A 26,435-nucleotide genomic window follows, 5' to 3' on the forward strand; every position below is an offset into this window, starting at 1 on the left:
CAGCACAGTGCTAAGGCTCCTGGGCCTGGACACAGCAGCGGCTGCAATATCTCAACGGAGAATACGTTTATATCTATGTGTGTGTGTGCGCATATATATATATATATATATATATATATATATATATATATATATATATTTCTCCGCCGAAATCACTTTTAAACCCATTTCCACCTTTTTTTCCCTTCTCTTCCTCTTACTTTTTTTTCACGTTTTTTTACGTTTTTCTCCTTTTCGCCTCTTTTCTGGGCGTATTATTCTTCTTTTTCTTCTTTTTTTTCGTCTAATGCATACCCCATCAGTGCAGCAATGCTTATTCAATACCGCCAGCAGATGGAGACACTGGGGGATAATTTTCTAAGGATTTATACTGATTTTTCCTGTCTGAATTTGTCGCACAGAAAGTTGCAGGCCAAATATGTGTGACATTTCTGCGACTTTAGCTTCTAGAGCATTTTTACAACATTATACATAGGTGCTGAATACATAAAAAGCGACTGTTCAGCGACAGACAAGTCGCATCGGCTGAAAGTAGGCCAGAATGTCAGTCCATGTTGGAGCAGGTTTAGATACAGTCTAAAGCATAGATCTCAAAGTCTGTGCACAGAATTTAGCAAGGGCCTCGCACCTTCTGATGCATCAGGTAGGTGCACAATAGCATAGCCTAACCCTCTGTACTTTGGTCTATATTGATGCGGGACATAGACAGCCAGCTGATGACCAATCCATTAGTGCAATGGATGGCTGGAAGCATTTGTCTTTGCCTTTGCAATACCACAGAAGCAATGCATGGTCAATGTACAGCAATGACACACCTGTGTGAACAGCCAGGAGACCCCCCCCCCCCCCCCATGTTATGTTACATAGTTACATAGTTAGTACGGTCGAAAAAAGACATATGTCCATCACGTTCAACCAGGGAATTAAGGGGTAGGGGTGTGGCGCGATATTGGGGAAGGGATGAGATTTTATATTTCTTCATAAGCATTAATCTTATTTTGTCAATTAGGAACATTCAGCACCCACCCGCTATCAAGGCAGCTGCCTATCATGTCATGCCCTACCTGCACAGGTGTGCTGGCTACTCAAATGATCCAATTAAGGAGGCCATTTAGTCAGCAGCAGCAGAAGTCCTGTGCCTGGACGCTCCAACAGGGGCCAGACACAAGCAGAAGCAGAAGCAGCAGAAGCAGCAGCAGCACCACCTTTTGTTTTTTGGCTGCAGCAGCAGCAAGGCCCACAGGGCTGGCTAGCTGGCTAGCCAGCAAGCAGGTAGCAATGAAAGTAGGAATCTTTCTTTTTAACCCTGTAAGGGGGTGGTGCACTGTACCCGAAGATACTGCCATATCGGGTCAATGCATAGGGCGACGGAAGCAAGCTTCGAAATCGGCCCCCGTTCTCAAAAATCCATTTAATATATGGTCCCCAGATAGGGGACGTATCAGATATTAAACTGATAAGAACAGATACTACACTTGATCTTAGCCAAAAGGCCGAGAAGCGATAACCGTGAAAGGGGCGGGCCCAACAAGGTCCCCTTCATGGGCACTATCACTGCTTGCTGTCAGGGAGGCTGCCAGACAATTTTCCATGCACACTCTGGGCTGGGGGGCAGTCAACCACCAGTACACACAGCAGAACCTAAACCCATACCATTATTGCTAAGCAGCAAGACAGGGGCCCATTGCACTCCCACGGGGCCTTTTTAAATGCAATCCATAACCCGGATTTGCCAGGAACCCTTCTTACTCCTCCTACTTGCATGTGACACTGGGCTTAGGATCTGCATAGGAAACACACACACAAGCACACACCTACCTTTGTTGCCTGCAGATGCCTCCTTGGCTGTCCCCAAACGGTATCAAACCAACACCCACGGGAAGCTGTAAGCATAGAGGACATGCCTGCACCCCATTGGACTTACCTGTGTGGGTTAAATCCGGGTTATTTGACAACCTATGGCGGTGATGGTTCTGCTCAGGCAGAGCAGTGCTGATGCTCCTCATAAAGCTGTCGCTGCTGTGAAGGTTCTAGGTGACATCACAAATCCCTTTGGTTACATACACAACAAAGCTGGGTTGTTGTTGTTTACACTCTGCAAGGCCTGTGGAAGTGAGTGACATCATAGCACTGTAGTTCTGAGGGTTCAAGATGGATGCAACAATCTCCTGTTGCTTCTATGAAGGCCGTAATAGACGACATCACCAAACAGCTCCATAGTCACATACACAGCAAAGGAGAGATGTTGTTTACACCTAGTGATGTCAGTGGTATTGAGTGACATCACAGCACAGTGCTAAGGCTCCTGGGCCTGGACACAGCAGCGGCTGCAATATCTCAACGGAGAATACGTTTATATCTATGTGTGTGTGTGCGCATATATATATATATATATATATATATATATATATATATATATATTTCTCCGCCGAAATCACTTTTAAACCCATTTCCACCTTTTTTTCCCTTCTCTTCCTCTTACTTTTTTTTCACGTTTTTTTACGTTTTTCTCCTTTTCGCCTCTTTTCTGGGCGTATTATTCTTCTTTTTCTTCTTTTTTTTCGTCTAATGCATACCCCATCAGTGCAGCAATGCTTATTCAATACCGCCAGCAGATGGAGACACTGGGGGATAATTTTCTAAGGATTTATACTGATTTTTCCTGTCTGAATTTGTCGCACAGAAAGTTGCAGGCCAAATATGTGTGACATTTCTGCGACTTTAGCTTCTAGAGCATTTTTACAACATTATACATAGGTGCTGAATACATAAAAAGCGACTGTTCAGCGACAGACAAGTCGCATCGGCTGAAAGTAGGCCAGAATGTCAGTCCATGTTGGAGCAGGTTTAGATACAGTCTAAAGCATAGATCTCAAAGTCTGTGCACAGAATTTAGCAAGGGCCTCGCACCTTCTGATGCATCAGGTAGGTGCACAATAGCATAGCCTAACCCTCTGTACTTTGGTCTATATTGATGCGGGACATAGACAGCCAGCTGATGACCAATCCATTAGTGCAATGGATGGCTGGAAGCATTTGTCTTTGCCTTTGCAATACCACAGAAGCAATGCATGGTCAATGTACAGCAATGACACACCTGTGTGAACAGCCAGGAGACCCCCCCCCCCCCCCCCCATGTTATGTTACATAGTTACATAGTTAGTACGGTCGAAAAAAGACATATGTCCATCACGTTCAACCAGGGAATTAAGGGGTAGGGGTGTGGCGCGATATTGGGGAAGGGATGAGATTTTATATTTCTTCATAAGCATTAATCTTATTTTGTCAATTAGGAACATTCAGCACCCACCCGCTATCAAGGCAGCTGCCTATCATGTCATGCCCTACCTGCACAGGTGTGCTGGCTACTCAAATGATCCAATTAAGGAGGCCATTTAGTCAGCAGCAGCAGAAGTCCTGTGCCTGGACGCTCCAACAGGGGCCAGACACAAGCAGAAGCAGAAGCAGCAGAAGCAGCAGCAGCACCACCTTTTGTTTTTTGGCTGCAGCAGCAGCAAGGCCCACAGGGCTGGCTAGCTGGCTAGCCAGCAAGCAGGTAGCAATGAAAGTAGGAATCTTTCTTTTTAACCCTGTAAGGGGGTGGTGCACTGTACCCGAAGATACTGCCATATCGGGTCAATGCATAGGGCGACGGAAGCAAGCTTCGAAATCGGCCCCCGTTCTCAAAAATCCATTTAATATATGGTCCCCAGATAGGGGACGTATCAGATATTAAACTGATAAGAACAGATACTACACTTGATCTTAGCCAAAAGGCCGAGAAGCGATAACCGTGAAAGGGGCGGGCCCAACAAGGTCCCCTTCATGGGCACTATCACTGCTTGCTGTCAGGGAGGCTGCCAGACAATTTTCCATGCACACTCTGGGCTGGGGGGCAGTCAACCACCAGTACACACAGCAGAACCTAAACCCATACCATTATTGCTAAGCAGCAAGACAGGGGCCCATTGCACTCCCACGGGGCCTTTTTAAATGCAATCCATAACCCGGATTTGCCAGGAACCCTTCTTACTCCTCCTACTTGCATGTGACACTGGGCTTAGGATCTGCATAGGAAACACACACACAAGCACACACCTACCTTTGTTGCCTGCAGATGCCTCCTTGGCTGTCCCCAAACGGTATCAAACCAACACCCACGGGAAGCTGTAAGCATAGAGGACATGCCTGCACCCCATTGGACTTACCTGTGTGGGTTAAATCCGGGTTATTTGACAACCTATGGCGGTGATGGTTCTGCTCAGGCAGAGCAGTGCTGATGCTCCTCATAAAGCTGTCGCTGCTGTGAAGGTTCTAGGTGACATCACAAATCCCTTTGGTTACATACACAACAAAGCTGGGTTGTTGTTGTTTACACTCTGCAAGGCCTGTGGAAGTGAGTGACATCATAGCACTGTAGTTCTGAGGGTTCAAGATGGATGCAACAATCTCCTGTTGCTTCTATGAAGGCCGTAATAGACGACATCACCAAACAGCTCCATAGTCACATACACAGCAAAGGAGAGATGTTGTTTACACCTAGTGATGTCAGTGGTATTGAGTGACATCACAGCACAGTGCTAAGGCTCCTGGGCCTGGACACAGCAGCGGCTGCAATATCTCAACGGAGAATACGTTTATATCTATGTGTGTGTGTGCGCATATATATATATATATATATATATATATATATATATATATATATATATTTCTCCGCCGAAATCACTTTTAAACCCATTTCCACCTTTTTTTCCCTTCTCTTCCTCTTACTTTTTTTTCACGTTTTTTTACGTTTTTCTCCTTTTCGCCTCTTTTCTGGGCGTATTATTCTTCTTTTTCTTCTTTTTTTTCGTCTAATGCATACCCCATCAGTGCAGCAATGCTTATTCAATACCGCCAGCAGATGGAGACACTGGGGGATAATTTTCTAAGGATTTATACTGATTTTTCCTGTCTGAATTTGTCGCACAGAAAGTTGCAGGCCAAATATGTGTGACATTTCTGCGACTTTAGCTTCTAGAGCATTTTTACAACATTATACATAGGTGCTGAATACATAAAAAGCGACTGTTCAGCGACAGACAAGTCGCATCGGCTGAAAGTAGGCCAGAATGTCAGTCCATGTTGGAGCAGGTTTAGATACAGTCTAAAGCATAGATCTCAAAGTCTGTGCACAGAATTTAGCAAGGGCCTCGCACCTTCTGATGCATCAGGTAGGTGCACAATAGCATAGCCTAACCCTCTGTACTTTGGTCTATATTGATGCGGGACATAGACAGCCAGCTGATGACCAATCCATTAGTGCAATGGATGGCTGGAAGCATTTGTCTTTGCCTTTGCAATACCACAGAAGCAATGCATGGTCAATGTACAGCAATGACACACCTGTGTGAACAGCCAGGAGACCCCCCCCCCCCCCCCCATGTTATGTTACATAGTTACATAGTTAGTACGGTCGAAAAAAGACATATGTCCATCACGTTCAACCAGGGAATTAAGGGGTAGGGGTGTGGCGCGATATTGGGGAAGGGATGAGATTTTATATTTCTTCATAAGCATTAATCTTATTTTGTCAATTAGGAACATTCAGCACCCACCCGCTATCAAGGCAGCTGCCTATCATGTCATGCCCTACCTGCACAGGTGTGCTGGCTACTCAAATGATCCAATTAAGGAGGCCATTTAGTCAGCAGCAGCAGAAGTCCTGTGCCTGGACGCTCCAACAGGGGCCAGACACAAGCAGAAGCAGAAGCAGCAGAAGCAGCACCACCTTTTGTTTTTTGGCTGCAGCAGCAGCAGCAAGCAGCTGGCTAGCCAGCAAGCAGGTAGCAATGAAAGTAGGAATCTTTCTTTTTAACCCTGTAAGGGGGTGGTGCACTGTACCCGAAGATACTGCCATATCGGGTCAATGCATAGGGCGACGGAAGCAAGCTTCGAAATCGGCCCCCGTTCTCAAAAATCCATTTAATATATGGTCCCCAGATAGGGGACGTATCAGATATTAAACTGATAAGAACAGATACTACACTTGATCTTAGCCAAAAGGCCGAGAAGCGATAACCGTGAAAGGGGCGGGCCCAACAAGGTCCCCTTCATGGGCACTATCACTGCTTGCTGTCAGGGAGGCTGCCAGACAATTTTCCATGCACACTCTGGGCTGGGGGGCAGTCAACCACCAGTACACACAGCAGAACCTAAACCCATACCATTATTGCTAAGCAGCAAGACAGGGGCCCATTGCACTCCCACGGGGCCTTTTTAAATGCAATCCATAACCCGGATTTGCCAGGAACCCTTCTTACTCCTCCTACTTGCATGTGACACTGGGCTTAGGATCTGCATAGGAAACACACACACAAGCACACACCTACCTTTGTTGCCTGCAGATGCCTCCTTGGCTGTCCCCAAACGGTATCAAACCAACACCCACGGGAAGCTGTAAGCATAGAGGACATGCCTGCACCCCATTGGACTTACCTGTGTGGGTTAAATCCGGGTTATTTGACAACCTATGGCGGTGATGGTTCTGCTCAGGCAGAGCAGTGCTGATGCTCCTCATAAAGCTGTCGCTGCTGTGAAGGTTCTAGGTGACATCACAAATCCCTTTGGTTACATACACAACAAAGCTGGGTTGTTGTTGTTTACACTCTGCAAGGCCTGTGGAAGTGAGTGACATCATAGCACTGTAGTTCTGAGGGTTCAAGATGGATGCAACAATCTCCTGTTGCTTCTATGAAGGCCGTAATAGACGACATCACCAAACAGCTCCATAGTCACATACACAGCAAAGGAGAGATGTTGTTTACACCTAGTGATGTCAGTGGTATTGAGTGACATCACAGCACAGTGCTAAGGCTCCTGGGCCTGGACACAGCAGCGGCTGCAATATCTCAACGGAGAATACGTTTATATCTATGTGTGTGTGTGCGCATATATATATATATATATATATATATATATATATATATATATATATTTCTCCGCCGAAATCACTTTTAAACCCATTTCCACCTTTTTTTCCCTTCTCTTCCTCTTACTTTTTTTTCACGTTTTTTTACGTTTTTCTCCTTTTCGCCTCTTTTCTGGGCGTATTATTCTTCTTTTTCTTCTTTTTTTTCGTCTAATGCATACCCCATCAGTGCAGCAATGCTTATTCAATACCGCCAGCAGATGGAGACACTGGGGGATAATTTTCTAAGGATTTATACTGATTTTTCCTGTCTGAATTTGTCGCACAGAAAGTTGCAGGCCAAATATGTGTGACATTTCTGCGACTTTAGCTTCTAGAGCATTTTTACAACATTATACATAGGTGCTGAATACATAAAAAGCGACTGTTCAGCGACAGACAAGTTGCATCGGCTGAAAGTAGGCCAGAATGTCAGTCCATGTTGGAGCAGGTTTAGATACAGTCTAAAGCATAGATCTCAAAGTCTGTGCACAGAATTTAGCAAGGGCCTCGCACCTTCTGATGCATCAGGTAGGTGCACAATAGCATAGCCTAACCCTCTGTACTTTGGTCTATATTGATGCGGGACATAGACAGCCAGCTGATGACCAATCCATTAGTGCAATGGATGGCTGGAAGCATTTGTCTTTGCCTTTGCAATACCACAGAAGCAATGCATGGTCAATGTACAGCAATGACACACCTGTGTGAACAGCCAGGAGACCCCCCCCATGTTATGTTACATAGTTACATAGTTAGTACGGTCGAAAAAAGACATATGTCCATCACGTTCAACCAGGGAATTAAGGGGTAGGGGTGTGGCGCGATATTGGGGAAGGGATGAGATTTTATATTTCTTCATAAGCATTAATCTTATTTTGTCAATTAGGAACATTCAGCACCCACCCGCTATCAAGGCAGCTGCCTATCATGTCATGCCCTACCTGCACAGGTGTGCTGGCTACTCAAATGATCCAATTAAGGAGGCCATTTAGTCAGCAGCAGCAGAAGTCCTGTGCCTGGACGCTCCAACAGGGGCCAGACACAAGCAGAAGCAGAAGCAGCAGAAGCAGCAGCAGCACCACCTTTTGTTTTTTGGCTGCAGCAGCAGCAAGGCCCACAGGGCTGGCTAGCTGGCTAGCCAGCAAGCAGGTAGCAATGAAAGTAGGAATCTTTCTTTTTAACCCTGTAAGGGGGTGGTGCACTGTACCCGAAGATACTGCCATATCGGGTCAATGCATAGGGCGACGGAAGCAAGCTTCGAAATCGGCCCCCGTTCTCAAAAATCCATTTAATATATGGTCCCCAGATAGGGGACGTATCAGATATTAAACTGATAAGAACAGATACTACACTTGATCTTAGCCAAAAGGCCGAGAAGCGATAACCGTGAAAGGGGCGGGCCCAACAAGGTCCCCTTCATGGGCACTATCACTGCTTGCTGTCAGGGAGGCTGCCAGACAATTTTCCATGCACACTCTGGGCTGGGGGGCAGTCAACCACCAGTACACACAGCAGAACCTAAACCCATACCATTATTGCTAAGCAGCAAGACAGGGGCCCATTGCACTCCCACGGGGCCTTTTTAAATGCAATCCATAACCCGGATTTGCCAGGAACCCTTCTTACTCCTCCTACTTGCATGTGACACTGGGCTTAGGATCTGCATAGGAAACACACACACAAGCACACACCTACCTTTGTTGCCTGCAGATGCCTCCTTGGCTGTCCCCAAACGGTATCAAACCAACACCCACGGGAAGCTGTAAGCATAGAGGACATGCCTGCACCCCATTGGACTTACCTGTGTGGGTTAAATCCGGGTTATTTGACAACCTATGGCGGTGATGGTTCTGCTCAGGCAGAGCAGTGCTGATGCTCCTCATAAAGCTGTCGCTGCTGTGAAGGTTCTAGGTGACATCACAAATCCCTTTGGTTACATACACAACAAAGCTGGGTTGTTGTTGTTTACACTCTGCAAGGCCTGTGGAAGTGAGTGACATCATAGCACTGTAGTTCTGAGGGTTCAAGATGGATGCAACAATCTCCTGTTGCTTCTATGAAGGCCGTAATAGACGACATCACCAAACAGCTCCATAGTCACATACACAGCAAAGGAGAGATGTTGTTTACACCTAGTGATGTCAGTGGTATTGAGTGACATCACAGCACAGTGCTAAGGCTCCTGGGCCTGGACACAGCAGCGGCTGCAATATCTCAACGGAGAATACGTTTATATCTATGTGTGTGTGTGCGCATATATATATATATATATATATATATATATATATATATATATATATTTCTCCGCCGAAATCACTTTTAAACCCATTTCCACCTTTTTTTCCCTTCTCTTCCTCTTACTTTTTTTTCACGTTTTTTTACGTTTTTCTCCTTTTCGCCTCTTTTCTGGGCGTATTATTCTTCTTTTTCTTCTTTTTTTTCGTCTAATGCATACCCCATCAGTGCAGCAATGCTTATTCAATACCGCCAGCAGATGGAGACACTGGGGGATAATTTTCTAAGGATTTATACTGATTTTTCCTGTCTGAATTTGTCGCACAGAAAGTTGCAGGCCAAATATGTGTGACATTTCTGCGACTTTAGCTTCTAGAGCATTTTTACAACATTATACATAGGTGCTGAATACATAAAAAGCGACTGTTCAGCGACAGACAAGTCGCATCGGCTGAAAGTAGGCCAGAATGTCAGTCCATGTTGGAGCAGGTTTAGATACAGTCTAAAGCATAGATCTCAAAGTCTGTGCACAGAATTTAGCAAGGGCCTCGCACCTTCTGATGCATCAGGTAGGTGCACAATAGCATAGCCTAACCCTCTGTACTTTGGTCTATATTGATGCGGGACATAGACAGCCAGCTGATGACCAATCCATTAGTGCAATGGATGGCTGGAAGCATTTGTCTTTGCCTTTGCAATACCACAGAAGCAATGCATGGTCAATGTACAGCAATGACACACCTGTGTGAACAGCCAGGAGACCCCCCCCCCATGTTATGTTACATAGTTACATAGTTAGTACGGTCGAAAAAAGACATATGTCCATCACGTTCAACCAGGGAATTAAGGGGTAGGGGTGTGGCGCGATATTGGGGAAGGGATGAGATTTTATTTTTCTTCATAAGCATTAATCTTATTTTGTCAATTAGGAACATTCAGCACCCACCCGCTATCAAGGCAGCTGCCTATCATGTCATGCCCTACCTGCACAGGTGTGCTGGCTACTCAAATGATCCAATTAAGGAGGCCATTTAGTCAGCAGCAGCAGAAGTCCTGTGCCTGGACGCTCCAACAGGGGCCAGACACAAGCAGAAGCAGAAGCAGCAGAAGCAGCAGCAGCACCACCTTTTGTTTTTTGGCTGCAGCAGCAGCAAGGCCCACAGGGCTGGCTAGCTGGCTAGCCAGCAAGCAGGTAGCAATGAAAGTAGGAATCTTTCTTTTTAACCCTGTAAGGGGGTGGTGCACTGTACCCGAAGATACTGCCATATCGGGTCAATGCATAGGGCGACGGAAGCAAGCTTCGAAATCGGCCCCCGTTCTCAAAAATCCATTTAATATATGGTCCCCAGATAGGGGACGTATCAGATATTAAACTGATAAGAACAGATACTACACTTGATCTTAGCCAAAAGGCCGAGAAGCGATAACCGTGAAAGGGGCGGGCCCAACAAGGTCCCCTTCATGGGCACTATCACTGCTTGCTGTCAGGGAGGCTGCCAGACAATTTTCCATGCACACTCTGGGCTGGGGGGCAGTCAACCACCAGTACACACAGCAGAACCTAAACCCATACCATTATTGCTAAGCAGCAAGACAGGGGCCCATTGCACTCCCACGGGGCCTTTTTAAATGCAATCCATAACCCGGATTTGCCAGGAACCCTTCTTACTCCTCCTACTTGCATGTGACACTGGGCTTAGGATCTGCATAGGAAACACACACACAAGCACACACCTACCTTTGTTGCCTGCAGATGCCTCCTTGGCTGTCCCCAAACGGTATCAAACCAACACCCACGGGAAGCTGTAAGCATAGAGGACATGCCTGCACCCCATTGGACTTACCTGTGTGGGTTAAATCCGGGTTATTTGACAACCTATGGCGGTGATGGTTCTGCTCAGGCAGAGCAGTGCTGATGCTCCTCATAAAGCTGTCGCTGCTGTGAAGGTTCTAGGTGACATCACAAATCCCTTTGGTTACATACACAACAAAGCTGGGTTGTTGTTGTTTACACTCTGCAAGGCCTGTGGAAGTGAGTGACATCATAGCACTGTAGTTCTGAGGGTTCAAGATGGATGCAACAATCTCCTGTTGCTTCTATGAAGGCCGTAATAGACGACATCACCAAACAGCTCCATAGTCACATACACAGCAAAGGAGAGATGTTGTTTACACCTAGTGATGTCAGTGGTATTGAGTGACATCACAGCACAGTGCTAAGGCTCCTGGGCCTGGACACAGCAGCGGCTGCAATATCTCAACGGAGAATACGTTTATATCTATGTGTGTGTGTGCGCATATATATATATATATATATATATATATATATATTTCTCCGCCGAAATCACTTTTAAACCCATTTCCACCTTTTTTTCCCTTCTCTTCCTCTTACTTTTTTTTCACGTTTTTTTACGTTTTTCTCCTTTTCGCCTCTTTTCTGGGCGTATTATTCTTCTTTTTCTTCTTTTTTTTCGTCTAATGCATACCCCATCAGTGCAGCAATGCTTATTCAATACCGCCAGCAGATGGAGACACTGGGGGATAATTTTCTAAGGATTTATACTGATTTTTCCTGTCTGAATTTGTCGCACAGAAAGTTGCAGGCCAAATATGTGTGACATTTCTGCGACTTTAGCTTCTAGAGCATTTTTACAACATTATACATAGGTGCTGAATACATAAAAAGCGACTGTTCAGCGACAGACAAGTCGCATCGGCTGAAAGTAGGCCAGAATGTCAGTCCATGTTGGAGCAGGTTTAGATACAGTCTAAAGCATAGATCTCAAAGTCTGTGCACAGAATTTAGCAAGGGCCTCGCACCTTCTGATGCATCAGGTAGGTGCACAATAGCATAGCCTAACCCTCTGTACTTTGGTCTATATTGATGCGGGACATAGACAGCCAGCTGATGACCAATCCATTAGTGCAATGGATGGCTGGAAGCATTTGTCTTTGCCTTTGCAATACCACAGAAGCAATGCATGGTCAATGTACAGCAATGACACACCTGTGTGAACAGCCAGGAGACCCCCCCCCCCCCCCCCCCCCCCATGTTATGTTACATAGTTACATAGTTAGTACGGTCGAAAAAAGACATATGTCCATCACGTTCAACCAGGGAATTAAGGGGTAGGGGTGTGGCGCGATATTGGGGAAGGGATGAGATTTTATTTTTCTTCATAAGCATTAATCTTATTTTGTCAATTAGGAACATTCAGCACCCACCCGCTATCAAGGCAGCTGCCTATCATGTCATGCCCTACCTGCACAGGTGTGCTGGCTACTCAAATGATCCAATTAAGGAGGCCATTTAGTCAGCAGCAGCAGAAGTCCTGTGCCTGGACGCTCCAACAGGGGCCAGACACAAGCAGAAGCAGAAGCAGCAGAAGCAGCAGCAGCACCACCTTTTGTTTTTTGGCTGCAGCAGCAGCAAGGCCCACAGGGCTGGCTAGCTGGCTAGCCAGCAAGCAGGTAGCAATGAAAGTAGGAATCTTTCTTTTTAACCCTGTAAGGGGGTGGTGCACTGTACCCGAAGATACTGCCATATCGGGTCAATGCATAGGGCGACGGAAGCAAGCTTCGAAATCGGCCCCCGTTCTCAAAAATCCATTTAATATATGGTCCCCAGATAGGGGACGTATCAGATATTAAACTGATAAGAACAGATAAGGTTTCAACAAAATTTTATTGAATAAATAAGAAACCATACAAAATTTAAAATGCAAAATAATAAAAGGTTCACAAAAGTTTTAAAATACAAATAATAAAACCAGTAATAAAAGGAGAAAAAATAAAAATGGCAGGATAAAACATTATACAAATGTCATAAAAACTGATTATACTGTTATTTCGTTCCATAGAGGCAGACACCACATGGATGCTGCCTCGCTGGCCCCCAACTGTTTCTTGTCTCTTAGGTAATAGATGTACATCTCACTCAGGGCCAGCTTTATACAGTTTTTAACATCAATAAAATCATGTTTAAAAAGTAAGATGTTCCTAACTTTCCAGATGGCATTTTTAAAACAATTAATAATCATCCAGCAGATCATCTGCTGTTTAAAATTGGGGCAGTTAAAAAGACCGTAAAAGACACATTCGTGATTAAAATCTTTTAGGCCGCAGGCCCACTTCAAAAGTGGGCCTACCTTCCTCCAAAGCTCCCGTGCAAAAGGGCAGTTCCAAAATATGTGCAGCACCGTTTCGTCCACTCCGCAGCCATCTCTCGGGCACTTGGCTCTCGCCACCAGTCCTCGCCTGTGCTGAAACTCACGAGTAGGGAGGCACTGGTGGACGATTGCCCAGGCAAGATCCCTGTGTACATTCGCCAGAAACTTCCCGTACACGTTCCGCCATACCTTTTTGGATCTTGCCTGTGTGAAATTGGACACTGCCAGGGTAACCTCACTCCGCCTGAGGACCTTTGATACCTTTCTCTGGTCCCCCAGTATGTCAGGCTCCAAATCTTGGAGACCTAGGAGCCTGACTGTCTTTTCCAACACCACATAATGTTTTGGGGGACACAGAAGCACCGGAGCGTTCAGAGGGATGCGCAACCATCTTTTAAAAACCATGCCCGCAGCGTACCTTAAAAAGCAGCTAAAAATGCCATCGGATTTAATAATTTTAAAACAGAAACAGAAATACTTTATGTAAAAGAAAGTAAAAAGGTTAGGAACATCTTTCCCGCCATTATCTTTACTTTTGTACATAAAATCACGCTTTAATTTCTCCATTTTTGAACCCCATAAAAAAGTAAAAACAATTCTAGTTACTTTTTTAATGTATAAAATAGATGGAGGAAATACCATGGCAATGTATAGCATAATAGGGAGTAAAACCATCTTTATTATTAAAATCTTCCCCTCCATGGTAAGGTTTCTAAGATTCCACATTAAAATCTTCTTCTCCATCTTAGCTATAGCTGAATCCCAGTTAGGGCTCCCATCATTGACCTGGTTAAAAACAATACCTAAAACTTTAATTTGATCCTGTTGCATTGTGACTCCTGGGGTGATGGATGAATCCCAGGAGCCAATATAAAAACAGTCACATTTATCTGTGTTTAGCTTAAAACCAGAGACCTCGCAGAAATAGCTGGTGTTCCTCAATGCCCCCCTCATGGATGGAGAGTCCGGGCACAGTATGGTGACATCATCCATGTACCCCAACACCTTTAGATGGGTCCCTCCTCCACCAGGTATCGGTACGCCTCTTACTACCCGGTCTTTTCTGAGGAGGGCCATCAGTGGTTCGATTGCGCAAATAAAAAGGAGTGGGGACAGGGGGCAGCCCTGTTTGACACCTGATAAAAGAGGAACACCGCTGGTTAAAAAGCCATTAACAGAGACTTGACTAAAACAGGATCGGTATAAAAGCATGATTCGGCTTAAAATCGTTTCAGGCACTGCCATCTTTTTAAGAACTAAAAACAGGTATTCATGGGAGACCCTATCAAAGGCTTTTTCAAAGTCTAAGGATAAAATTGCTACAGTTTGATTTCTATCCTTAAAATACCATAAAACATCTCTTAAAATATTTAGGGATTCAGCTATAGACCTTCCAGGTACCCCACAAACCTGATTTGGGTGAATTAATTTATGAATAAAAGGTTTAAAACGGACAGCTAATAACTTGGCTAAAACTTTATAATCAACATTTAAAAGTGTGATGGGGCGCCAATTTTTTAGCATATCCTTTTCACCCTTTTTAAAAAGTAATGATACAATCCCCCTCCTCCAGGAAGGGGGAAGTTCATTAACAATAAAAGTTTCTTTATACAATAAAACCATATCATCCTTTAAAATATCCCAAAAAGCTAAATAAAATTCGATGGGTAAACCATCTTCCCCAGGGGCCTTCCCACTAGAAAAACTTTTAAAAACAAATAAAAGTTCATCTAAGTTAAGATCACGGGATAAAACCTCCTGGTCTAAAACATCTAGCTTAAAATCAAGGGAATTAAGAACATGTTCTAAAAAGGATGGATTAAGATCTTTCTTATTAAAAAGAAGCTGGTAGAAGTTAAAAACTGCATCTAACATGCCTTTTGGAGTGGATTCACCCTCAAGGTTTTGGATGATATCCCTCCTATTCATCACTTTTTTAAAAAAGAAACGGGAACATTTCTCGCCCTCCTCCAGGTGCTGCACATGTGAGTTAAAAATGATTTGTTTCCCTTTCTTTTCTATGGCATGTTTTATTTCAGTTTTAAGGTTTAAAATATCATTTTCTACATCCATACCAGCTTCTTTCAATTTAAAAAGTACATTTAAACGCATGTTAAGAACATAAAACCACTGTTTTTCCATTTTTGCCTTCTTCTTACCTGCTTTGATAAAAAAAAATCTGATTTTAGATTTGGTGCCCTCCCACCAGTGCAGCATAGGCTCGTGGGGTTTTCTTTGTGATTGCCAGCATTGGTAGGTCCGCACAAACTCCTCTTTTATCTCAGGGTCCTCTAGGAGTGTGGTGTTTAATCTCCAGAGGCCCCTTTTTGCTTTTTGCTCCCCCTCTAGCTCCAGGCCCACCAAGAGGAGCTTATGATCAGAGAAGATATTCTGCTCGAGCGTGCATTTCAGGGGTTTAAAAGCTCTAGAGGAAAAAATAAAATCGATTCTGGAGCTCACTCTTCCATTGGACCATGTGGCGCCTGGGTCCTCCGGCAAGAGATCCTTCCAGCAATCTTTCAAATTAAAATCATCAATAAAATTTTTAAGCAGGTAAGAAGTGCGGTCTTTACGATTAATATCCCCACCCTGCCGGTGTTCCCCATCACGTATGCAGTTAAAATCACCTCCCACCAGCAGGGGGGAAGACCCAACACAAAACAGTGGTAAAATTTCAAATAGTTCTGCCCGCTCCTGTTTATCAGGAGGGGCATACACATTTAAAACACGAATTAAAAGTCCATTAAAATATAGATGAATTAAAAGAGCTCTGCCAGGCACAATCTCAGTTACTGTATGAATAGAAAAGGACTGGCCTCGGCAGAGCAGCCCAACACCCACAGAACGACAGTCATTTGCACCAGACCATATGGATGGGCCCAGCTTCCAGTCTTCTTTTAAGTCTTTATAGTCCATTTTACTAGGGATTCCACATTCTTGTAGCAGGCAAAGGTCAAAGTCACATGTCTCTAGATAAGAAAATAAAGCAGCCCTGCGATCAGGGCTCTTTAAGGACCTCACATTGAGTGAGGCAATTTTTACAGGGATAGGCATAGTTTATGGAGAGTCCGTGCTTGGAGAATCAAAGTCAATAATAAGCTGCGTACCGTCATCCCCCGCCTGCGGGGTCATCAGCTCCTTGATGTTCTGAGGGTCGGAGCTTGAGATCGATGATGCCCCGACCCTGAGCTCGCTCTCGTCCGAACTACGGCACGCCGCTTTCCTTTGAATGTCTTCCTCTTCTTCTTCTCTTTGTCTTTTAAATGTCACACTGCTGTCCATATCCTCTGTGTTGCTCTCACTCGATGTAATCTCTGGCCCCCGGCTGATGGATCTGCGTCTTCTTTCATCATTTGACGACTGGAACTGCTGCACAGGGGCCTGTGAGGCCTCTTTTTCCGGAACCTTTGCCGCTACCTTGGGAAGTTTTCATCGCTTGTTCCCCAGCAAGCGTTGCTGAGGACTGTTGCTCCAACTTCCCCATCGATCGACGATGGCCAGTTTTACCCACCGGGTCCACTGCTGGCGGGGCAGCAAACCCTGGTTTGGCGCCACTTGTCTTCTTGGCCCTGTCCTGTATAGGCGGAGTAACAGGACCGGGCTCAGACCTGGCCACCTGGCTCCCCTTCCGGCGGGCTTTCACCGGGGCCTCTTCGTCCGGAGCAGGGCGACCCTGGGCCAAGCCAGTACCTGGCTTATGCTGCAATTTTGGGTCCACTTTTGCCCCCACCGAGGCCCGTCGGCTGCCACCCGCCACAGGTGAGCCCCCTTCAGAAGTTTCGGCGGGCTCTTGAGCCAGGTAGGAAGTCGATCGACGTCTTTCAATTTCCCGGGCAGTAAACTCGATCACCCGCCCGGGCTTCGTGGAATCCCCATGGCCTCCCCCTAGCACTACCACCGGTGGGCCCCCCGATGGAGCACCAGAGGTCTTGGGCCTGGACCCATCAGTACCTGCCATCTGGGGTTTGGGCATCTTAAAAAAGGACGTCTTTTGTCCTGTCCCCTCTTTGGGTGGGCCCAGCCTTGACCCACCCATCGTAGTTTTTGCTTTATGGGGACAGGAATTAAAATCATGATTTTCCTCTCCGCAGAGGTTGCACCTTATCGTATGGCTACATCTTGAGGCTATGTGACCTTCTTGGCCACACCTATTGCAGCGAATAACACGCTCCGCGCCGCAGGTCTCCTGGGTGTGGCCAAACCTCAAGCAATTTCGGCAATACATAGGCATTTGAGGATAGAACAGGAAGCCCCGAACTCTCCCGATGGCAAAATTTGGGGGCGGATGGCAAAGACCCCCAATACCACCGGGATCCTTACGGAGCTTGACCCAGAACTTCCTCTTGCCGTTCCAGAACCGCACGGAGTTCAAGATTTTGTTTGCGAATCGCACCTCTTCGCAGTATCGCCGAAGAAAAGTGGCTATATCCTCCGTGGTCACATGAGGGCTGTGCATAGCCACCACCAACGGTATATGTTCCTCACCATAGAGGAACTGGAACGAAAGACCGTCGAGTCGATCGTCCCTCTGGTCCGCACCAGACAAGGTTGCATAGATGTTATCGCAACACGCCGTGGCCGTGAAGGTGACGGTATACAGGCCACGGCTTTCCTGGTCATTTAGACACAGGATGTCCTCCCTATTGAGGCGGAAGTAGTCAAGAAGAATCACCTCCGCAATGAAGCGGAGGTTCTTCAACTGACGATGGCTCTCCGACACCTCTATGCGGATGGTATTTCGCATCGACATTTCCCCAGAGGGGAAAGCCCAGGAGAACGGCATCTTCCACACCCAGGGACTAAGCCCCTTCCCCAATAGCAGCAGGGGCTCGGAATCCCGCTATAAAAGCGGAACCCTTACCCAAGGCAGAGGTCGGGGGTACCCTAGGTGCTTCCGAAGCTACAGGTAACGCTCAACGTACCGAAAATGCCTTCTGAGACACAAGGTCCCAGAGACAGGGGGATCGCAACCCGTTGTCCGTGGACTAAGCCCGCTCCCCAATAGCAGCAAGGGGGTGAAGTCCCTCCGTAAGGAGAGACAATCCCCCAAGGCCGAGAAGCGGGGTACCACAGACACCTTCCGACCAGACCAAATGCAGATACTACACTTGATCTTAGCCAAAAGGCCGAGAAGCGATAACCGTGAAAGGGGCGGGCCCAACAAGGTCCCCTTCATGGGCACTATCACTGCTTGCTGTCAGGGAGGCTGCCAGACAATTTTCCATGCACACTCTGGGCTGGGGGGCAGTCAACCACCAGTACACACAGCAGAACCTAAACCCATACCATTATTGCTAAGCAGCAAGACAGGGGCCCATTGCACTCCCACGGGGCCTTTTTAAATGCAATCCATAACCCGGATTTGCCAGGAACCCTTCTTACTCCTCCTACTTGCATGTGACACTGGGCTTAGGATCTGCATAGGAAACACACACACAAGCACACACCTACCTTTGTTGCCTGCAGATGCCTCCTTGGCTGTCCCCAAACGGTATCAAACCAACACCCACGGGAAGCTGTAAGCATAGAGGACATGCCTGCACCCCATTGGACTTACCTGTGTGGGTTAAATCCGGGTTATTTGACAACCTATGGCGGTGATGGTTCTGCTCAGGCAGAGCAGTGCTGATGCTCCTCATAAAGCTGTCGCTGCTGTGAAGGTTCTAGGTGACATCACAAATCCCTTTGGTTACATACACAACAAAGCTGGGTTGTTGTTGTTTACACTCTGCAAGGCCTGTGGAAGTGAGTGACATCATAGCACTGTAGTTCTGAGGGTTCAAGATGGATGCAACAATCTCCTGTTGCTTCTATGAAGGCCGTAATAGACGACATCACCAAACAGCTCCATAGTCACATACACAGCAAAGGAGAGATGTTGTTTACACCTAGTGATGTCAGTGGTATTGAGTGACATCACAGCACAGTGCTAAGGCTCCTGGGCCTGGACACAGCAGCGGCTGCAATATCTCAACGGAGAATACGTTTATATCTATGTGTGTGTGTGCGCATATATATATATATATATATATATATATATATATTTCTCCGCCGAAATCACTTTTAAACCCATTTCCACCTTTTTTTCCCTTCTCTTCCTCTTACTTTTTTTTCACGTTTTTTTACGTTTTTCTCCTTTTCGCCTCTTTTCTGGGCGTATTATTCTTCTTTTTCTTCTTTTTTTTCGTCTAATGCATACCCCATCAGTGCAGCAATGCTTATTCAATACCGCCAGCAGATGGAGACACTGGGGGATAATTTTCTAAGGATTTATACTGATTTTTCCTGTCTGAATTTGTCGCACAGAAAGTTGCAGGCCAAATATGTGTGACATTTCTGCGACTTTAGCTTCTAGAGCATTTTTACAACATTATACATAGGTGCTGAATACATAAAAAGCGACTGTTCAGCGACAGACAAGTCGCATCGGCTGAAAGTAGGCCAGAATGTCAGTCCATGTTGGAGCAGGTTTAGATACAGTCTAAAGCATAGATCTCAAAGTCTGTGCACAGAATTTAGCAAGGGCCTCGCACCTTCTGATGCATCAGGTAGGTGCACAATAGCATAGCCTAACCCTCTGTACTTTGGTCTATATTGATGCGGGACATAGACAGCCAGCTGATGACCAATCCATTAGTGCAATGGATGGCTGGAAGCATTTGTCTTTGCCTTTGCAATACCACAGAAGCAATGCATGGTCAATGTACAGCAATGACACACCTGTGTGAACAGCCAGGAGACCCCCCCCCCCCCCCCCCCCCATGTTATGTTACATAGTTACATAGTTAGTACGGTCGAAAAAAGACATATGTCCATCACGTTCAACCAGGGAATTAAGGGGTAGGGGTGTGGCGCGATATTGGGGAAGGGATGAGATTTTATATTTCTTCATAAGCATTAATCTTATTTTGTCAATTAGGAACATTCAGCACCCACCCGCTATCAAGGCAGCTGCCTATCATGTCATGCCCTACCTGCACAGGTGTGCTGGCTACTCAAATGATCCAATTAAGGAGGCCATTTAGTCAGCAGCAGCAGAAGTCCTGTGCCTGGACGCTCCAACAGGGGCCAGACACAAGCAGAAGCAGAAGCAGCAGAAGCAGCAGCAGCACCACCTTTTGTTTTTTGGCTGCAGCAGCAGCAAGGCCCACAGGGCTGGCTAGCTGGCTAGCCAGCAAGCAGGTAGCAATGAAAGTAGGAATCTTTCTTTTTAACCCTGTAAGGGGGTGGTGCACTGTACCCGAAGATACTGCCATATCGGGTCAATGCATAGGGCGACGGAAGCAAGCTTCGAAATCGGCCCCCGTTCTCAAAAATCCATTTAATATATGGTCCCCAGATAGGGGACGTATCAGATATTAAACTGATAAGAACAGATACTACACTTGATCTTAGCCAAAAGGCCGAGAAGCGATAACCGTGAAAGGGGCGGGCCCAACAAGGTCCCCTTCATGGGCACTATCACTGCTTGCTGTCAGGGAGGCTGCCAGACAATTTTCCATGCACACTCTGGGCTGGGGGGCAGTCAACCACCAGTACACACAGCAGAACCTAAACCCATACCATTATTGCTAAGCAGCAAGACAGGGGCCCATTGCACTCCCACGGGGCCTTTTTAAATGCAATCCATAACCCGGATTTGCCAGGAACCCTTCTTACTCCTCCTACTTGCATGTGACACTGGGCTTAGGATCTGCATAGGAAACACACACACAAGCACACACCTACCTTTGTTGCCTGCAGATGCCTCCTTGGCTGTCCCCAAACGGTATCAAACCAACACCCACGGGAAGCTGTAAGCATAGAGGACATGCCTGCACCCCATTGGACTTACCTGTGTGGGTTAAATCCGGGTTATTTGACAACCTATGGCGGTGATGGTTCTGCTCAGGCAGAGCAGTGCTGATGCTCCTCATAAAGCTGTCGCTGCTGTGAAGGTTCTAGGTGACATCACAAATCCCTTTGGTTACATACACAACAAAGCTGGGTTGTTGTTGTTTACACTCTGCAAGGCCTGTGGAAGTGAGTGACATCATAGCACTGTAGTTCTGAGGGTTCAAGATGGATGCAACAATCTCCTGTTGCTTCTATGAAGGCCGTAATAGACGACATCACCAAACAGCTCCATAGTCACATACACAGCAAAGGAGAGATGTTGTTTACACCTAGTGATGTCAGTGGTATTGAGTGACATCACAGCACAGTGCTAAGGCTCCTGGGCCTGGACACAGCAGCGGCTGCAATATCTCAACGGAGAATACGTTTATATCTATGTGTGTGTGTGCGCATATATATATATATATATATATATATATATATATATATATATATATTTCTCCGCCGAAATCACTTTTAAACCCATTTCCACCTTTTTTTCCCTTCTCTTCCTCTTACTTTTTTTTCACGTTTTTTTACGTTTTTCTCCTTTTCGCCTCTTTTCTGGGCGTATTATTCTTCTTTTTCTTCTTTTTTTTCGTCTAATGCATACCCCATCAGTGCAGCAATGCTTATTCAATACCGCCAGCAGATGGAGACACTGGGGGATAATTTTCTAAGGATTTATACTGATTTTTCCTGTCTGAATTTGTCGCACAGAAAGTTGCAGGCCAAATATGTGTGACATTTCTGCGACTTTAGCTTCTAGAGCATTTTTACAACATTATACATAGGTGCTGAATACATAAAAAGCGACTGTTCAGCGACAGACAAGTCGCATCGGCTGAAAGTAGGCCAGAATGTCAGTCCATGTTGGAGCAGGTTTAGATACAGTCTAAAGCATAGATCTCAAAGTCTGTGCACAGAATTTAGCAAGGGCCTCGCACCTTCTGATGCATCAGGTAGGTGCACAATAGCATAGCCTAACCCTCTGTACTTTGGTCTATATTGATGCGGGACATAGACAGCCAGCTGATGACCAATCCATTAGTGCAATGGATGGCTGGAAGCATTTGTCTTTGCCTTTGCAATACCACAGAAGCAATGCATGGTCAATGTACAGCAATGACACACCTGTGTGAACAGCCAGGAGACCCCCCCCATGTTATGTTACATAGTTACATAGTTAGTACGGTCGAAAAAAGACATATGTCCATCACGTTCAACCAGGGAATTAAGGGGTAGGGGTGTGGCGCGATATTGGGGAAGGGATGAGATTTTATATTTCTTCATAAGCATTAATCTTATTTTGTCAATTAGGAACATTCAGCACCCACCCGCTATCAAGGCAGCTGCCTATCATGTCATGCCCTACCTGCACAGGTGTGCTGGCTACTCAAATGATCCAATTAAGGAGGCCATTTAGTCAGCAGCAGCAGAAGTCCTGTGCCTGGACGCTCCAACAGGGGCCAGACACAAGCAGAAGCAGAAGCAGCAGAAGCAGCAGCAGCACCACCTTTTGTTTTTTGGCTGCAGCAGCAGCAAGGCCCACAGGGCTGGCTAGCTGGCTAGCCAGCAAGCAGGTAGCAATGAAAGTAGGAATCTTTCTTTTTAACCCTGTAAGGGGGTGGTGCACTGTACCCGAAGATACTGCCATATCGGGTCAATGCATAGGGCGACGGAAGCAAGCTTCGAAATCGGCCCCCGTTCTCAAAAATCCATTTAATATATGGTCCCCAGATAGGGGACGTATCAGATATTAAACTGATAAGAACAGATTTTTTTTTTTTTTTTTTTTTTTTTTAAACCCTCAGATAAGGGATGAAAGTACTCAAAACAATACTTTCAAAACTGGCATTACAAACTTTCTGTAACACACAACCCTCTCATCATCGGGAACTTTATTTATAATCAAAAACAGACAAAATTACAAGTACATGAAAAACATCAAGATAAATCAACAGAATGAATCCATTTTTTCGTTTTCCAAATACCCTCCGCATCAATCCCACCCCTCCTAGCATCCCACAAATAACACAAATAAAGCTTTCCTAACACCATCCTCACACTATTATTTACACTTATTTCCTTTCTCAAAAACAAATAAACATTCCGAACATCCCATAAGACTTCTTTAATACACGACAACAATAACCACAACACTCTTTCATTCTGACCACCACTCACACATAATCCAAACATCATCATTTCATAATACAAAAATTCCACACCTGTTAATTCCTTGCACAAAGGCCCAAGTTTTCTCACAACCTCACGAGCATACTTACAATTCCAAAAAAGATGAATAACACTTTCAAAACCATTACAATTCTCCCTAGGACACACATCACATCTCACCAAACCCCTTGCTTTCTGAAACTCTCTCACTGGCAACACCCCATGCAAACTTTGCCATACAATCTCCTTTTGCTTATTAGACATACCATCCATCCTCACTTTCTTCCAAACTTTTTCCACATCCGCTCCTCTCACAGAATTAATATTACATACAACCTCTTTACTCTCAATCATTTTCATCACCAAACGTTTATTCTTCAAAACACTCACCTCTTCTTCTATCAACTCAAATTTCTCCAAAAACCTCACAACCCACTCATACCATTTAGGAACCTCAAAAGCAATAGGCCTATTCAAATCCCTCTCACACCACTTCAACCTGACAAAAAATCTACCAGCCAGAAATCTTGTCATACAGGACACCTTTCTATCACTCCCAATAATAGCTAAAATAAAAACTAAAATATTCACTCCAAAGTACACCTCCAAATTTGGAAAACTCATACCACCCTTCTTCCAATTTTTCACCACTATTTCTCTCCTCAACCTCTCAACTTTAGAACCCCAAAAAAAGACAAACAGAACCCTGTTCAAGCTCCTCAAACCCATATAATGGGGAGGAAAAATCATAGCAACATACAGAAAAATTGGTAACACAACACTTTTAATAACTACAATCTTCCCAATGAAGGAAAGACTTCTCAAACTCCAATAATTTAGACGCAACTCCACCTTCTTTTTCGCCTCCTCCCAACTCTCTTTCCCATCCAAATCGTCACTAAACTTAATCCCCAACACTTTAATAGACCCCTCCACAACATTCACCCCAACATCTCTACTTAATCTACTCTCACCAAAACACTTACATTCACTCTTTAACCAATTAACCTTAAAAGCAGATGCACCACAAAAAATAGACACTAAAAGTTTCACCCTCCTCACAGCGGACTCAGAATCACACAGGACACATACATCATCCATATAAGCATTAACTTTAAACTCCCTTCCATCACTACCAGGAATGCGTACACCTCTCACTATCTTATCCCTCCTAATCATACATACCAGAGGCTCAATAGCACATATAAATGCCACTGGTGATAAAGGACACCCCTGCCTAACCCCTGAGAACACATTCACTCTTCTCCCCACACATCCATTAACAAGCATCCTACTATATATTTTATCATACAAACTCCTAACTCTCCACACAAAGTCACTCGGAAAACCCATACGCAACAACACCCTGAACAAGAAACTATGAGACAGCCTATCATACGCTTTTTCAAAATCTAATGACAACAAACACACATCTTGCTTCCTACTCTTACAATCCCACAAACAATCTCTCAACAAACACAAACTCTCCTGTATACGACGTCCAGGCACAGCACAAAACTGATCATCACCCACCACGCTTTCAACAACATCTCTCATCCGATTGGCAATAATTTTCGCATAGATCTTATAATCACAATTAAGTAATGTAATTGGACGCCAATTCTTTAAACTTTTTAAATCCCCTTTTTTCGGAATCAGCACAACCACACCCCCACGCATACTCTCCGCAACCTCCATATTCTCCCACATAAACTGACACACTTCAACTACATCCTTCCCCACCACATTCCATAACAACCGATAAAATTCCACAGGCAAACCATCCTCACCTGGAGTCTTATTTGCTGACATTTTCTGCACTACATCCCAAACTTCCTCACTTGATATACCACGCATAACAAAAGCCTGCTCAGCCTCTCCAAGTTTCCTTTCCAACACACTCAATACCTCATTCTCCAAATTCTCATCCCTCCACTTCTCTCCATACAATTCTTCATAAAAAACTGCAACTTCCTCACTCACACCATCACCAGACACAACACTACCATCCTCTTTCACAATCACATCAATAACCGGCTTTTTTGAAAAAACTTTTTTGAAAAAATAACGTGAACATTTTTCATCATGTTCCCTCTTATCTAATTTAGCTCTATACATAATACTCCTCCCTTTCTCCAACACAAACTCATTAATGTCCCTTTTAACACTCACAATTTCATTCTGAACATCCACACCACAGTCTCTCAATCTATACAAAAAGGATAGACGGGCATTTAACTTAACATATTGTTCCCTCTTAATAGCAGCAATTTTATAACCAAAAGACCTAAAAAAGGATTTTGTTTTCTTTTTAACCCATTCCCACCACAAAATAATGTTATCAAACTCACTTTTCCTTTCACGCCATTTTTTATATATGCATTCATACTGGTCTCTCACATCCACACTATCTAAATGTTTAATATTCATCTTCCACAAACCTCTCCCATACACAGCATTCTGACCCACATCAATCTCACACAGCAAAGACTCATGGTCCGAATAACAAACAGACCTCTGTCTGTAACTTAATGCATTAACATTCTCAGACAAAAAACAATAATCTAACTTAGAGTGAACATTCCCCCTATCTGCATGATAAGTGCATAAATTAGGACTAACTTTGCATAAATCCTGAATATCTTTAAACCTAAAATCTGAAACTAACTCAAATAATTTTCTTCCTGATATATCAAATGCTTTCTTACATAAGTCCACATTCATATCTCCAACTAAAATAATAGGTATTTTACCTTGAACATAAAATTTTAATTTCTCAAACAAATTTTTTCTTTCATTTTTGCATGCAGAAGCATACACATTTATAACACGAAACATAATACCTTTATAACATAAATTAACAGAAATACACCTACCAGGCTCAATAACTAAATAACTTTCAACAGAAATTTCAGGTGATTTAATTAAAACACCCACACCATCATTCTTATTCACTGAACTCCCAGACCACACACACCGACCATACACCCATTCATCCTGACTTACTGCGAACTCAATACCACATT

General features: G+C 44.8%; 8 non-coding genes and 1 pseudogene across 8 annotated transcripts; all 9 read right to left on the minus strand.

The window, feature by feature from the left end:
- Positions 1–1,314: 1,314 nt before the first annotated feature.
- On the minus strand, positions 1,315–1,505 carry LOC130301637 (U2 spliceosomal RNA). The gene has a single exon (XR_008851999.1). It is a non-coding gene; the product is annotated as a U2 spliceosomal RNA (small nuclear RNA).
- Positions 1,506–3,598: 2,093 nt separating this feature from the next.
- Positions 3,599–3,789, minus strand: LOC130301649 (U2 spliceosomal RNA). Its single transcript, XR_008852010.1, has one exon. It is a non-coding gene; the product is annotated as a U2 spliceosomal RNA (small nuclear RNA).
- A 2,078-nt stretch (positions 3,790–5,867) lies between these two features.
- LOC130301660 (U2 spliceosomal RNA) lies at positions 5,868–6,058 on the minus strand. Its single transcript, XR_008852019.1, has one exon. It is a non-coding gene; the product is annotated as a U2 spliceosomal RNA (small nuclear RNA).
- A 2,085-nt stretch (positions 6,059–8,143) lies between these two features.
- Positions 8,144–8,334, minus strand: LOC130301668 (U2 spliceosomal RNA). The gene has a single exon (XR_008852023.1). It is a non-coding gene; the product is annotated as a U2 spliceosomal RNA (small nuclear RNA).
- Positions 8,335–10,421: 2,087 nt separating this feature from the next.
- On the minus strand, positions 10,422–10,612 carry LOC130301626 (U2 spliceosomal RNA). Its single transcript, XR_008851989.1, has one exon. It is a non-coding gene; the product is annotated as a U2 spliceosomal RNA (small nuclear RNA).
- A 2,088-nt stretch (positions 10,613–12,700) lies between these two features.
- Positions 12,701–12,886, minus strand: LOC130301656 (U2 spliceosomal RNA). Its single transcript, XR_008852017.1, has one exon. It is a non-coding gene; the product is annotated as a U2 spliceosomal RNA (small nuclear RNA).
- Positions 12,887–18,276: 5,390 nt separating this feature from the next.
- On the minus strand, positions 18,277–18,494 carry LOC130301667 (U2 spliceosomal RNA; annotated as a pseudogene).
- A 2,086-nt stretch (positions 18,495–20,580) lies between these two features.
- LOC130301627 (U2 spliceosomal RNA) lies at positions 20,581–20,771 on the minus strand. The gene has a single exon (XR_008851990.1). It is a non-coding gene; the product is annotated as a U2 spliceosomal RNA (small nuclear RNA).
- A 2,085-nt stretch (positions 20,772–22,856) lies between these two features.
- Positions 22,857–23,054, minus strand: LOC130301657 (U2 spliceosomal RNA). The gene has a single exon (XR_008852018.1). It is a non-coding gene; the product is annotated as a U2 spliceosomal RNA (small nuclear RNA).
- Between the last annotated feature and the right edge of the window lie 3,381 nt (positions 23,055–26,435).

The sequence above is a fragment of the Hyla sarda genome, unplaced genomic scaffold, assembly GCF_029499605.1.
Source record: "Hyla sarda isolate aHylSar1 unplaced genomic scaffold, aHylSar1.hap1 scaffold_1132, whole genome shotgun sequence".
Classification (NCBI taxonomy): domain Eukaryota; kingdom Metazoa; phylum Chordata; class Amphibia; order Anura; family Hylidae; genus Hyla; species Hyla sarda.